This window comes from Talpa occidentalis, unplaced genomic scaffold (genome assembly GCF_014898055.3).
Source record: "Talpa occidentalis isolate TD23 unplaced genomic scaffold, MPIMG_talOcc4v2.1 talOcc4.11, whole genome shotgun sequence".
In the NCBI taxonomy this organism is placed as follows: Eukaryota; Metazoa; Chordata; class Mammalia; order Eulipotyphla; family Talpidae; genus Talpa; species Talpa occidentalis.
The window spans coordinates 21,148,015-21,160,084 of record NW_023601104.1 but is presented as its reverse complement, the minus strand read 5'-3'; positions in this window follow the sequence as shown (position 1 = coordinate 21,160,084).

Here is a 12,070-nt window from a genome sequence, read left to right as displayed (position 1 = left end):
AAAACAAATAAATAAATAATAAATAAATAAAAAAAAAACAAGCAACAACAAATGTTGGCGAGGATGTGGTGAAAAAGGAACTCTCCTACGTTGCTGGTGGGAGTGCAAACTGGCCCAGCCACTGTGGAAAGCTGTCTGCAGGTTCCTCAGTCTACTAAAAATGGAGCTACCATATGACCTGGCAATTCCACACCTAGGGATCTACCCAAAGGACACAAAAACAGTGATTCAAAAGAGCACCTGTACCCCTATGTTTATTGCAGCAATGTTTAAATAGGTAAAACCTGGAAACAACCCAAATGCCCAAAAATAGATGACTGGATCAAGAAGATGTGCCATATATACATACAAGAACTGGGGTACAGGCCAGAGGTGCAGAGGTGAGAGGATTCACTAGAGACAAAGTGGAGAGCAGAACAGGTGGATCTATTGAAATACACTGCTGAAGTGAACAGCAGTTGAGACGGGAGCGGTCTGTTGCCCCATGTGGGTCACCTCCCTGGCTGGGAATGGAAATCGCACTGCAGTGGCTGTGGATAGCTTCATAGTGCTGCATCTCAACCCCTTGCACCACCAGGAAGGCCCCTTAGCATGTAATCTTTTTCTAAACTTGCCCAAGTTTGTCAGCCTACATCTTGGTTACTTTAACCATAAACCTCAAAAAATTGCATAAAGGGGGCCTCCCCGGTGGCGCAGGGGTTGAGCACTGGGTTGCAAAGCTGCCCGCAGCCTCTGCAGCACAGGTTCGATCCCTGGCTGCTCCGCGGCCACTGGAGGAGGGTCCCGCATGGCGCGCAGACCTCTCCTGCCGCCCGCTGCTCCCCTCAGCAGTGTACTTAGGTCCTTCTGCCTGCTCTGCTCCCCACTCTAGCTCTGGTGAATTCTCTCACCCTCCCGCACTTCTGACTGTACCCAGTGCTTGCATAAATAAATAAATAAATAAAAATAAATCTTAAAAAAATTGCATAAAAGTAATTGCTATTTATACTCCTTCTGATTAGTCAAATGAGATAGTCTATTTAAAGCAATATAGTATATACCTGACATATCAAGTATTCAATACTTAGCTACTAATAATTTATATATCACCAAACTTCTTTCCAAGTATCATTATCATTTTCTATTACTAGCCTCCCCTTTACTTATTTCAGTAAAGTTTTCAGAGGAGTTATATTTTTTATTTTAATAAGAATTTATTTTAAAAGTCAAAGTACTAGAGTCTGAATGGGTCTGTCTCTGATTCATAGCTCTATTGTTTTTTCCCTGTATGGTCTTATACCAGTTACAAAATTTTCTATGCCTCAGTTTCCTGTGTTTATATGTATTATGTGTTCAAATGTGTATTCTTTTTACCTCTTCTATTCTTTATGGATTTCCAAATTCACATTCCAAATGAATTTGACAAAATGAAAAAAATATTTTATGCCCACTGGACATTTTTACATGCTTGACAATAGTTAAAGTTTATATGTAAATCAAGTTATTTTGTTCAATATTAGAAGAAATCAATATCTCAGATAAAATATTTATGTACACAGTGATAAATGATTTGTGGGTGTCCCTTTCTTCAGAAACAGCACTGATGACTTTTCCTCCCCTGTGAAGACTAAGGAGTATAATTTTGCATCACAATACTGCCTGCCAGTATTTCAGGAACTAAGTAGTATTTGCTAATGACTCCACAAACAGTACAAATGACTTCAACAGAAACTCAAAAACTTCATGATGACTGAAGAGAATCATAACTGACTGGAAATTGTACAGATTCAAAATGTATGAAGATATATCCAAGATAAATGTGCAAGATAATATGAGATGCTGAGGTCAGAGAAAAGATAATGAAGGCACTTATTCCAGTACGAAGACTTTACAGGATCTGCATATACATTCTCTTTTAACAGTTTATACTGTTTAAAATAATATGGAACAGTTTATACTATATCATACATGAAACTACTAAATCAGTTGCAACAATCTGGCTTGTACCAAATATATTTATATTCAAGAAATGCAAATATTTCACTAAAGCAAAAGAACTTAATGCAATTTATGCTTCTACCTTCCTTTCTGCCTCCACCTTACTCTGCAGCATTACCTGTCCTTTAAGACTAGTTCAAGGGAACACCACTTAAAACTAGACAGAGTACCAGATTTCAAAAACAAAAATTCACAACCAACCAAAATAACAGGTGGCAAGATATCTTTATTCTAAAACATAAAAAGCTACAAGACCCTCCTGGCATCAGTTTTTGTATGTGAAGAAATAGAAAAAATCAACAGAGAGTGTAAAGGGCTTGAGAATAGAAGAACCCAAAAATAAAGGTATTCACGTAAAAGCACAGTGGGACATGTGAGAACAGCATCTGCATACCTCAACCCAGGATGACTGCAAAACTCTATGTGAATCCTCTCACCACCTCCTCATCTCTGGCCTGTACCCCAGCTCTTGGATGCATAAATAAATATATCTTAAAAAAAACACATAACTTCATCTTTCAAATAAGCAAAAGTAAATTTAGGAAAATGAATTTTCTCAATAAGCTGAGAAAATAACATAAATTAGAATTCATAAATAAGATTATAGAATTCAGAAAAGAATTAGAAATAAAACAATATTTTTTATAAATTAAAGAAGAGATTGTATATTTTTAGATAAAAAATATGTACAATGGTAAAAAGCACTCCAGATAAAATTATAACTATAAAAACTAGGCAATGAAAAAATACATATATTGAAGTTTCTGAAGAAAAACATAGCAAAGGTTTTTACATTTGCTATGGAAAGTATCCTGAAATGTAAAACTAAGAAAAAAACACTGAACTATATTGTTTTAAGAAGGCATACTACATACTTAAGAAAATCAATCCATAAAGATCAATACCAGCACATATTCTAGCAAATTTGCACATTTAGGCAAAAAGGACCCAGTTATTTATAAGGAAAAAAAATTATACTGTTTTCAGAATTTTTGACTATGTAAATTGCTAGAAGGCAATGGAATAACAAAATTAAAACATTTAGGGAATGAAAATATGAGTTATAAGTTTGACTTCCAAAGATAAAAAAGTACAAACTGCTTTAAAGTACAAAAACTCAAGGAATACAATTTTTATAATCTTTTCCTGGGGAATATATATGAAAAAAGATTTAGGTAACCAAAAGGAATGGGAGCATGTTAGGTAGAAAAACTGGTAGCATTGAGCATCAACAGTTGTTAACACCACAAAATGAGAGATAATCAGATCTCAAGTGCCTTCTTATCGAAAAATATAAACCACTTATAAAATAGTCATTTCAAAGAAGATTGAACCTGAGTTCCTTTATAAATTAAAAAAAAGGGGTCTATTAGAATGATCAAAGTGAAAGAAGATAAGATCATTAGTGTTCTTTTATTGCTCAATCATATTGCCTTACCTGAACAGGTACATTTAGGAGCAGAGTGTAGACAAAACTGTGTCAGTCTGAAGAAGATCAGAAACTATATTTCTGAACACTATGAGACAATGGCCATGAAGATCCTGATGCAATTTAACAATCTCCACACAGTAAAACCTTGATGACAACTACATTATGACAACAATACTACAAATGAGGAATTCCCCTCCATCATTTGGGGGCAGGGAGTCTTTTCCAAGGTGCTGCCTCCACAGAAAGCACGGAAATTGAGAAATCACCTTAGCATGTAGTCCACGTACATGATTGTGGCTGACAACATGTCCTCAAGCTGTGACATTATTGCCCCCCAGTGACAGTGGCTGCTGTCAGAGCCTCTGAAATGCCAAAGGGTTATAAGTTCCTTGTTGCTTGTCAAGTCCTCACCTGGTGCTGACTCTAGTTGACTTGCTACTTTAACACACTACTTGGCGTTTTAGAAAAGATGGCATTTCATAGATCATCTTTAACAATAAAACTGAAGTCGTGGTATAATGTGATCGATTTTTGGCTCAAGTACTCAAATCTGTTTTAATTGGATGTATATTTTAATACCTCAGAATATCTGAGCATCACTTTGTAACAGGGTGGTCCCCAGGAAAAGGGGAGGTTCTGGGTTCCCTGCCCCACTCAGATCAGGGTGGATCTGAGCAGGGAGGAGAGAAGCTGGGGAGGAGACTAGGGTAGGAAAGAGGAAGGTTGGAGAACAAGAAGGAGACCTGGAGGAGGCACATGGAGCAGAGAGACATGTGAAGAAGCTGCATTTGCTTCGTGGTCCTAGACTGGTTGAAACAGATGTGGGTGAGAAACCCATGGGGAGGTTAATGATGGCAGTTTTTATCTTGATTTTGATTTTGCTCTTTTCCTCCCAGTCTTGTCTGGCTGTTTCTGACCCTTCTATGGGTCTCTACCAGGAGGTGCCTTAGACTTGTGGCAGGTTTTCAGGCCTCAGTGGCCCTGCTTTGGGCCAACCCTGTTTGGCTGGACATTTACCCATGAGGGCATGGGTAACTTCAGGTGCTTGATTTGGAAACTACATTCTTCCCTTTTCTGTATTGCACACTAATCATATTAAAGTTCATTTCTATTGAAGGTCTTACACACTAGAGTATGTTTTGTCTTGATCTGTTGGATGGCAGAACCTAACTAGAATGGGCAGGTTTGGGGGTTTGGGGATGCCCTTCTTCCTTTCCTGTAACAACTTCAGAATTAATTTTGCCTAATTAAGACTCTCTACATGTCATCGGAATACAGGATGATATAGGCTACTCATTAGTGATTTAAAGACTGATCATAGGAATAGCTCTGTACAAATAGCTGTAAAAATGTATATTGTTTGTACTAAATGCAATGCTTAGGTTAAGATACCACTTCCACAGAGTGTTCAGGATTTAGGAAGACAGATCAACCACATGGACTCTTCTCAGCAAGTAGTTAAACACCCCTGCAAAGTCGTTAATTTTTTCCAAACCTTTCTTTATCAAACTGTTTGACCTAGGGGTCTCCTGAATACACAGTTCAGGATGAAGACATAGATATGGAGGCTTTCCCAGGAGATGTCTCAGTGCACATTCTACTCCATAAACATGTTTGTCCTCTCTGATTTTATTTCTGGCAATTGTAACCCTTTTTTCATTCCTCCAAGCTCATATATTTCATTTATCAAGCCTGCAAACTGTGAAAGAGCAATGGATAAAGACTATTTCCTTCCAGAACAGATGGGCCTGCTAGTGATTTGCCAAACTCCAAAAGATATGTTCTTCCCCAAATCCTGCCAGAAAGAACTTGGGTGCTAAAATAGATACAGAAAATCCCTCTGTCCTGACACAATTGCTTGACTGTAAATTATGTTTCTGGATATAAAACCATCCAGCCTGTTTTATTTCCATTTCCATGTGCAGCACTCAATTCCCCTGACAATTTCTTAGTCATTTGAGGTTTGTGAACCGTGAACTTTAGTCTTTGGCTCTGTCCTCCTGTAGATTCACCTCTGCTAACTGAAATATGCATCGGACATTCTGGGGCATCTCTTCTGTCCTTCAGTTTTGCAGACTCATTCTGAAATCAGCCTCCCCAAATGGGTATTGCTATTCTTGTGTGTCTATGCATTCTCAGGATCTGTATTCATTGCTAATGATCTATAAAACCAGAATTTTATCATGTGGCTGATAGAGAGCTAAATCCTTTACATCTATTACCTGCACAGCTATCTTGGCAACATGCTGAGGTAGTACCCTTATCACCCCCAAATAATCAATGAGAAACCTGAAGCTCATATGTGTTATAATATTTGCTTCTGGTTTCTCAGTATCCAGGGATCCCAATTCAAGCAGGCTTGATTCAATGCAAGCTTGGTGTATTCTGTCATGCAAAGTTGTTCCCCCCAAACAGAAAGCATTTTTAAAACAAAAGTCTGAGTATAATTTTGGTGATAGCACTTGAGGGTCTTCATATAACAGAGGAAATAGAATTTAAATTTTAAAGCCTTCTAAAATAAGGTCCACAATATAATTAAGTCTTGTGTTTGTCTCCTTAAAGGCTAATCTGAGCTTTCTCATGGCTAGTGCTCGCCCCCTGCTGGCGTACTTATTTGTTTTTAAAGAGGCGTCTGCACAGCTAGAATCTTACTGTGGGGTCATTAAAATATAACATACTTTCTGTCTGCTTAGAATTTGGACAGGAAAATCACCCTCTGACCTCAGTAAGTCAATGTGTAAAAGCATCAAATGGTAAGAACTATATGAATATGCTTTATTATGATTTTTCTGCAGGGTGAGATAACTTGCCACCTTTGATTTCTGGGCAGTCTGATTTTTGTCATGTACAAAAGATGGCAGATGAACTCTTATTAGCTCTCCCTTCAGGTGGTTCTGATGAGGGAAGCAGAGAAGAGAAGGTGGATATTCTAATCAGAGACAGAATTAATTAGAGCAGAAGTTCACCTCTGTGATTCCATTTTATATCTGAAGAAAAAAAGACACTAAAAACCTTGGCATTTACGCCCATCTGTTCCTCCCTTCTCTTTAATAATGCAGTATTTCTTTTGCAGCCAGATACTTGATGAACACTGCAACACTGAAATGGAACAGTCAGCATCTTACTGGTTTGTCTGCTTCTTGAGACTGATAACTGTCACTGTGTTTGCAAAAGTCTCCTTTGGAGCCAAGGGAATCAATCAGATGTGTGCTCTGCAAAAAACAGGAGCACACACACAGAGAAATAAAATTAAAGATAACAAGTAATATACTTGAAAGAAATTATAAATACATAGAAATAGTGACTATATCAAAATATTAATTTATTCAAATAGCATCAGTATCGGGAAAGGGCAATATCCAAAAATCAGCAAATTAGTAGCTTTCAATATGTGTTCTCTATTTTTCATGCAATGATTTATACATTTATTTTTCTGATACCCTCATCAGCACTGTTAGAGTGAAAAATTATATTCCTTAATCCATCAAAATGCCTAGCACTGTGAGAGATTAGCTAGATAACAGAGTGAAAACAAAATGAAAGCAGGGATCTAAGATTATTCCTAAAGTCTGATTATATAAACAAAAGTGAAGACATATGGAAAGACATTAAAAATAAGAAAGCAGAATAATTAAATAGGAGGTGGATTTATACTTTCTATGACTTCTTTTCCTCAAATTCTTGACATTGTTAAGGTTGGCTTGTAGATTTCTCATGCTGATGGATCCAAAGATATAATTTATTCTGCTACAGTACATATTTCTACAAGGGGAATTAGCTCATGTTTGTAGTAAATAGGAAAGTAGTTATAAGGTTTTCAGGAACACCAATTTTGTTACAGAGGAAACATTACCTAATGATAAAAATTGTACTTTATGCTAAACTCTCACATACACTAACCAATTTAAAGTACTGACATACATTAACCAATATTCTCAATGCTCTCATTTTTCCAGTTTTATACTATTAGGGAAATGAAGGCTTAGAGATGCCATAGTAACAAAATCATGATTTGAATGCATTTTCCAAACCTGCTCTGAACAATCACATGCTATTACTCTAAGACACAGTGGCAAAAGCATCCCTATGTTTATTTACACTTACATCCTTCATCATGAAGAAGGGCACAGTTTGGTATATAAAAGAGCTAGAACCCCAGAAACTCTTGGCAACAAGTCCATTTTCTGAGAGGTCAAATAATTCAGAGATGAGATCTGCTAAGCATAGTCCTCCGGGGGCAGAAAGGAGGGCACAAGGCCTCAGAACAGACATGCCCATATGCTGGGTGGTGGGCAGGAGTGGGAGGCACAGGTATCCCCTCCCTCTGCTGGATCATACTTCATTGTCTCGGTATCCCACAAAGTTCAAGGAGTTGTTTACTGACTATTTGCTGCGGCAAAACCTCAGGCATGAAGAAAAGGATGTCGAAAGGAGACCTGAGGGCCATCAGAAAGTAGGAAGTCATTCCAAAAGTGTTTTACTTACACACATACACACACACACACACACACAAAAAAAAAAAAAAAAAAAAAAAAAAACACAGGTATGGCTCTGAGAGAGGGAAAAAGAAAGACAGAGGGAGGTTGAATATTTTTATGATTTTGGAGTTCACCCATCACTAAAGATAACTTAAATACTTGCATCATATTTTTGCCTATTATGTAATATATAAAAAATAGGAGATTTCATTATATGTGGAATCTAAAACATTCGGACTTATAGAAATAGACTGGAGGTTGCTAGAGGCTGAGAGTGGAAAGCTGGGGTGAACTGGGGAGGTATTGGTTAGAAAATACAAATTTGGAGTTAGAAGAGGAATAAAACCTGGGATCTAATGTCCACCATAGTGACTATAACAATATTGTATTACATACTTGAAATTTGTTCAGAGAATAGATTGTAAATATTTTCACCACACACTAAAGACATGGTAATTATGTGAGGGGATGGAGTTATTATCTGACTTTATTGTGATAAACTTTTCATCACTTTATATATATATATATATATATATATATATATATATATATATATATATGAAAAAAACATTGGGGAAAAAAACAAGGGAAAATGTGAGGGTGAGAAGTTGGCTGCAAAGAAGAGAGTATCTATGGAAAGTAACTTCATAGATAAACTTTATTTGATGCTGGGATTAGTTAAAATAAATATGAAAGTATTTACTATTAAAATGATAAAAGACTAGGGCCTCCCTAGTGGTGCAGTGGGTTGAGTGCAGCACTGTGAAGCAGCATCTGCAGCACAGGTTTGATTTCTTACTGGCCAGGGAGACACCCACATGGCATGGCAGACCTCTCCTGTCTTGCCTGTTGCTCCCCTCAGCAGTGTTTTCAGTCCATCTGCCTGTTTTGCTCCCCACTCTGTCTCTGGTGAATTCTCTCGCCCTCCAACACTTCTGACCTGTACCCCAGTTCTTATATAAATAAAATAAATCTTAAAAATAAAAAATAAGGGGGCCTCCCCGGTGGCATAGCTGTTGATCGCTGGGCTGTGAAGCTGCCCGCAGCCTCTGCAGTGCTGGTTCAATCCCCAGCCGCCAGGAGAGGGTCCCACATGGCGCGCCGACCTCTCCTGCCCCACGCTGCTCCCCTCAGCAGTGTACTTTGTCAGTCTGCCTGTTCTGTTCCCTGCTCTGACGAATTCTCTCACTCTCCCGCGCTTCTGACTATACCCAGTGCTTGACTAAATAGATAAATAAATCTTAAAAATAATAATAAAATAAAAACATAAAAAAGAAAATGATAAAAGACTAGACAAACGACTCCCTCACCCTCCAAAAATAATCTAGTTCAGGATCTAAACTGTATGAGCACCTTATAATTATTGAATGAGTAATCTGACTACTTTCCAGACTACATCCTTATTTCACATAGTACCAATGCATTTTCATGGTAATCTGAAATAAGAAATTGTCACAGATTATGAACACACCCAGTGCATCACTCTTGTGCCTCTTATTTAGAAAGGCTTTCCTTAAATGGTAATCAAACTTCAAACAAGACAAAGCATGCAAAGATATCTCTCAAAAACCAAGGACACCCTGGTTCCGAAACTCAAACTATCCTTTAGAAGAGAGATAATAAGGTGGGCTCCATACTTGGTTGTTTGCTAGAGGATCCTATACGGTTGCCACAATAACCCTCTAAGGCATAACTTGTTACACAGATAAAGAAAGTAAGACTTAGAGGAGTGATGTATCTGCCTGAGGGGACAGTGACAGCTTAAAGTTTCACACAGATTTGATTCTACTTAGAAACAAATGGCCCTTTAGTAACTGGGTAAATGTGTAGAAATGGCATTACTACCAGAGGAGGTGTACCTTCTTAGTGCTGGCACTTAGAGGCAAGAGGTAAGAGGGTGATATCAGTGGTCTATTTAAGTATAAACCAAAAAAAAGGGAACAAAAAGGATTATCTAAGGGATTTCTAAATTTCACCTCTAGTCACATCACTACATCCATTAAAATGTCATAATTTTTCCTCTTCTAAAATGTGAACAGTAAAGATTTGTTTTTTCAACTTCATTTTATTATGGTAATACCCAGCTCAGACTTTATAATGAAATTCATGGGAAACGAATTTGACATTTACTTTATAAAAAATGGAAGATATATTCTAATCAACACAAATCATCTATCTGTATTGAGTTTCCACATTCACCTTGCAGTTTGGATTTATTTACAATTGTGAGCTCTAATACAAAAAAACCTTGTCAGGAAATGTCTCTCAAATAATACTGCCTGCAATAATTTATCAAATTAGGTTAGAAAGCCTTTGTTTGAACCCAAAGAGAACATTCTCAGCCTTACACAACTGTGGTGAAGCTACGAGTTATGGGAGGCAGGTACGGTGAGGGTTAAATAAAGATGGCCACCAGCATGGACTGGTCAGCAGATTACAACTTCAGCACTAACTGTTTCCCTCTCTTCTGTGCACACTGTGCACACTCCCCTCCACGTCTTCTTGAGCTGCTGCCACCATCCATCTATACTCCACCACATCACAACCACCCAGATTCTGCAGAAGATACTCTAAATATATATAAATGTTTTCGAGATGGAATTTCAATAGCCCTGTCACTTTGATTGTGTTTCGGCCAAACACAGATTGCTCTAATGACCCACATCATTTTGGCTGGAGTAGTTTCAATTTTTTTCATTTCATAGTTCCTTTCATTCTAATGAAATAAAAGGAATAGAGCAGCTGAGGATCACGTCTTACTAACCCTGTCTCATATAATGCTGACCCCCTTCATTCAGCATATTCAATATTTAGCATTATTTCTAGGTTTTCTAGTTAATTTTTCAAGACATATTTTTATTTATTTATACATACAAGAACTAGGGTTTAGGCCAAAGGTATGGGGGGAGGGTGAGAGGCGTCACCAGAGACAGGGTGGGAAGCAGAACAGGCAGATTTACGGAAATACATTGCTGAGGGAAGCAGCGGGCGAGGCAGGAGAGGGTTGCTTCACCCCTGGCTGGGAATCAAACTCATGTTGCAGTGGCTGGCAATAGATTGATAGCTTAATAGTGCTGAGACGTAACCCTTTGCACCACCAGGGAGGCCCCTTCTTAATTAAATTTGACATAGTATGTATGACTTAGACAAAACCCATACTGCTGATTTCATCATACAAAAAGAGGGTGAAATCTTCACAGAGTAGTCCAGCATCTCTGTTTACATGGAGAAATACTACAGATAATTTAAAATATGATCTAGATAATGCACACTAAAAATACATATTTGCCTTGCACTTAAAGGCACCAATATATTGGTACTTCTGTGACAACACGCATGCTCCAATTATCTTCTTATATTTGCAAAAAGAAATCGAATTTCAAGTCTTAGTTCACCTGAGAATTATAACGGACTGAAACATTTGTGATTTCTTGATCATTTTGACTTTCAGCATTGACCTTGCATCTTGACTTGGCACCACCATAAATTCAAGTTACAAGAAGACAATATAGTGTTCTCCATGCGAGGGTAAAAACACATCATTTATTTACTGGAAATTAAACATAGAATTTTTAAAATTCATATGAGGTTTCTCCCATATCTTTGAGAGAATAAAATGCCCTATCCCTTAAACATAAATGAAAACATTGAAGAAGGAAAAGTCTTACTATTCTTTCATAAGCTTGTGCAGGGAGCGATCTAAATTTATACTTCTGTAACAGACAGATCTAAGTCATAACTTCCACTTGAAACCTATAGTTGGAAGACAAAACTTGTCACTTGCATGTGTTAGAATTTCAGAGTACAGTCACAGCTAATTTTGGATTTTATTTTTATCAAAAGAGACAGTATGGTACTAGGAGAAGCGCTGAGATCTGAATTTGGAACTTTGGGGTCTGAGTGTCAGGTTGACCAACTCATAACTGTGTAACTGTACTATCAGATTTTGAACTTCCTGGACACTTTGTTTTCTTCATTCATTTGATTAATACCTTCTTTGCAAATATCAGTCACTAATTAAAATAAATAATTATCCAAGTACATATTAGGTGAGATTTCTATACTGAGGAGTGGTTTTTCAAAGAGTAACATTATCTCATACCCTCAAGAAGCATACAGTCTAGTGCAATAAATATGCAATTAAAACATGTTATCAAAATAGATTTAGACATGGCTATGTTAT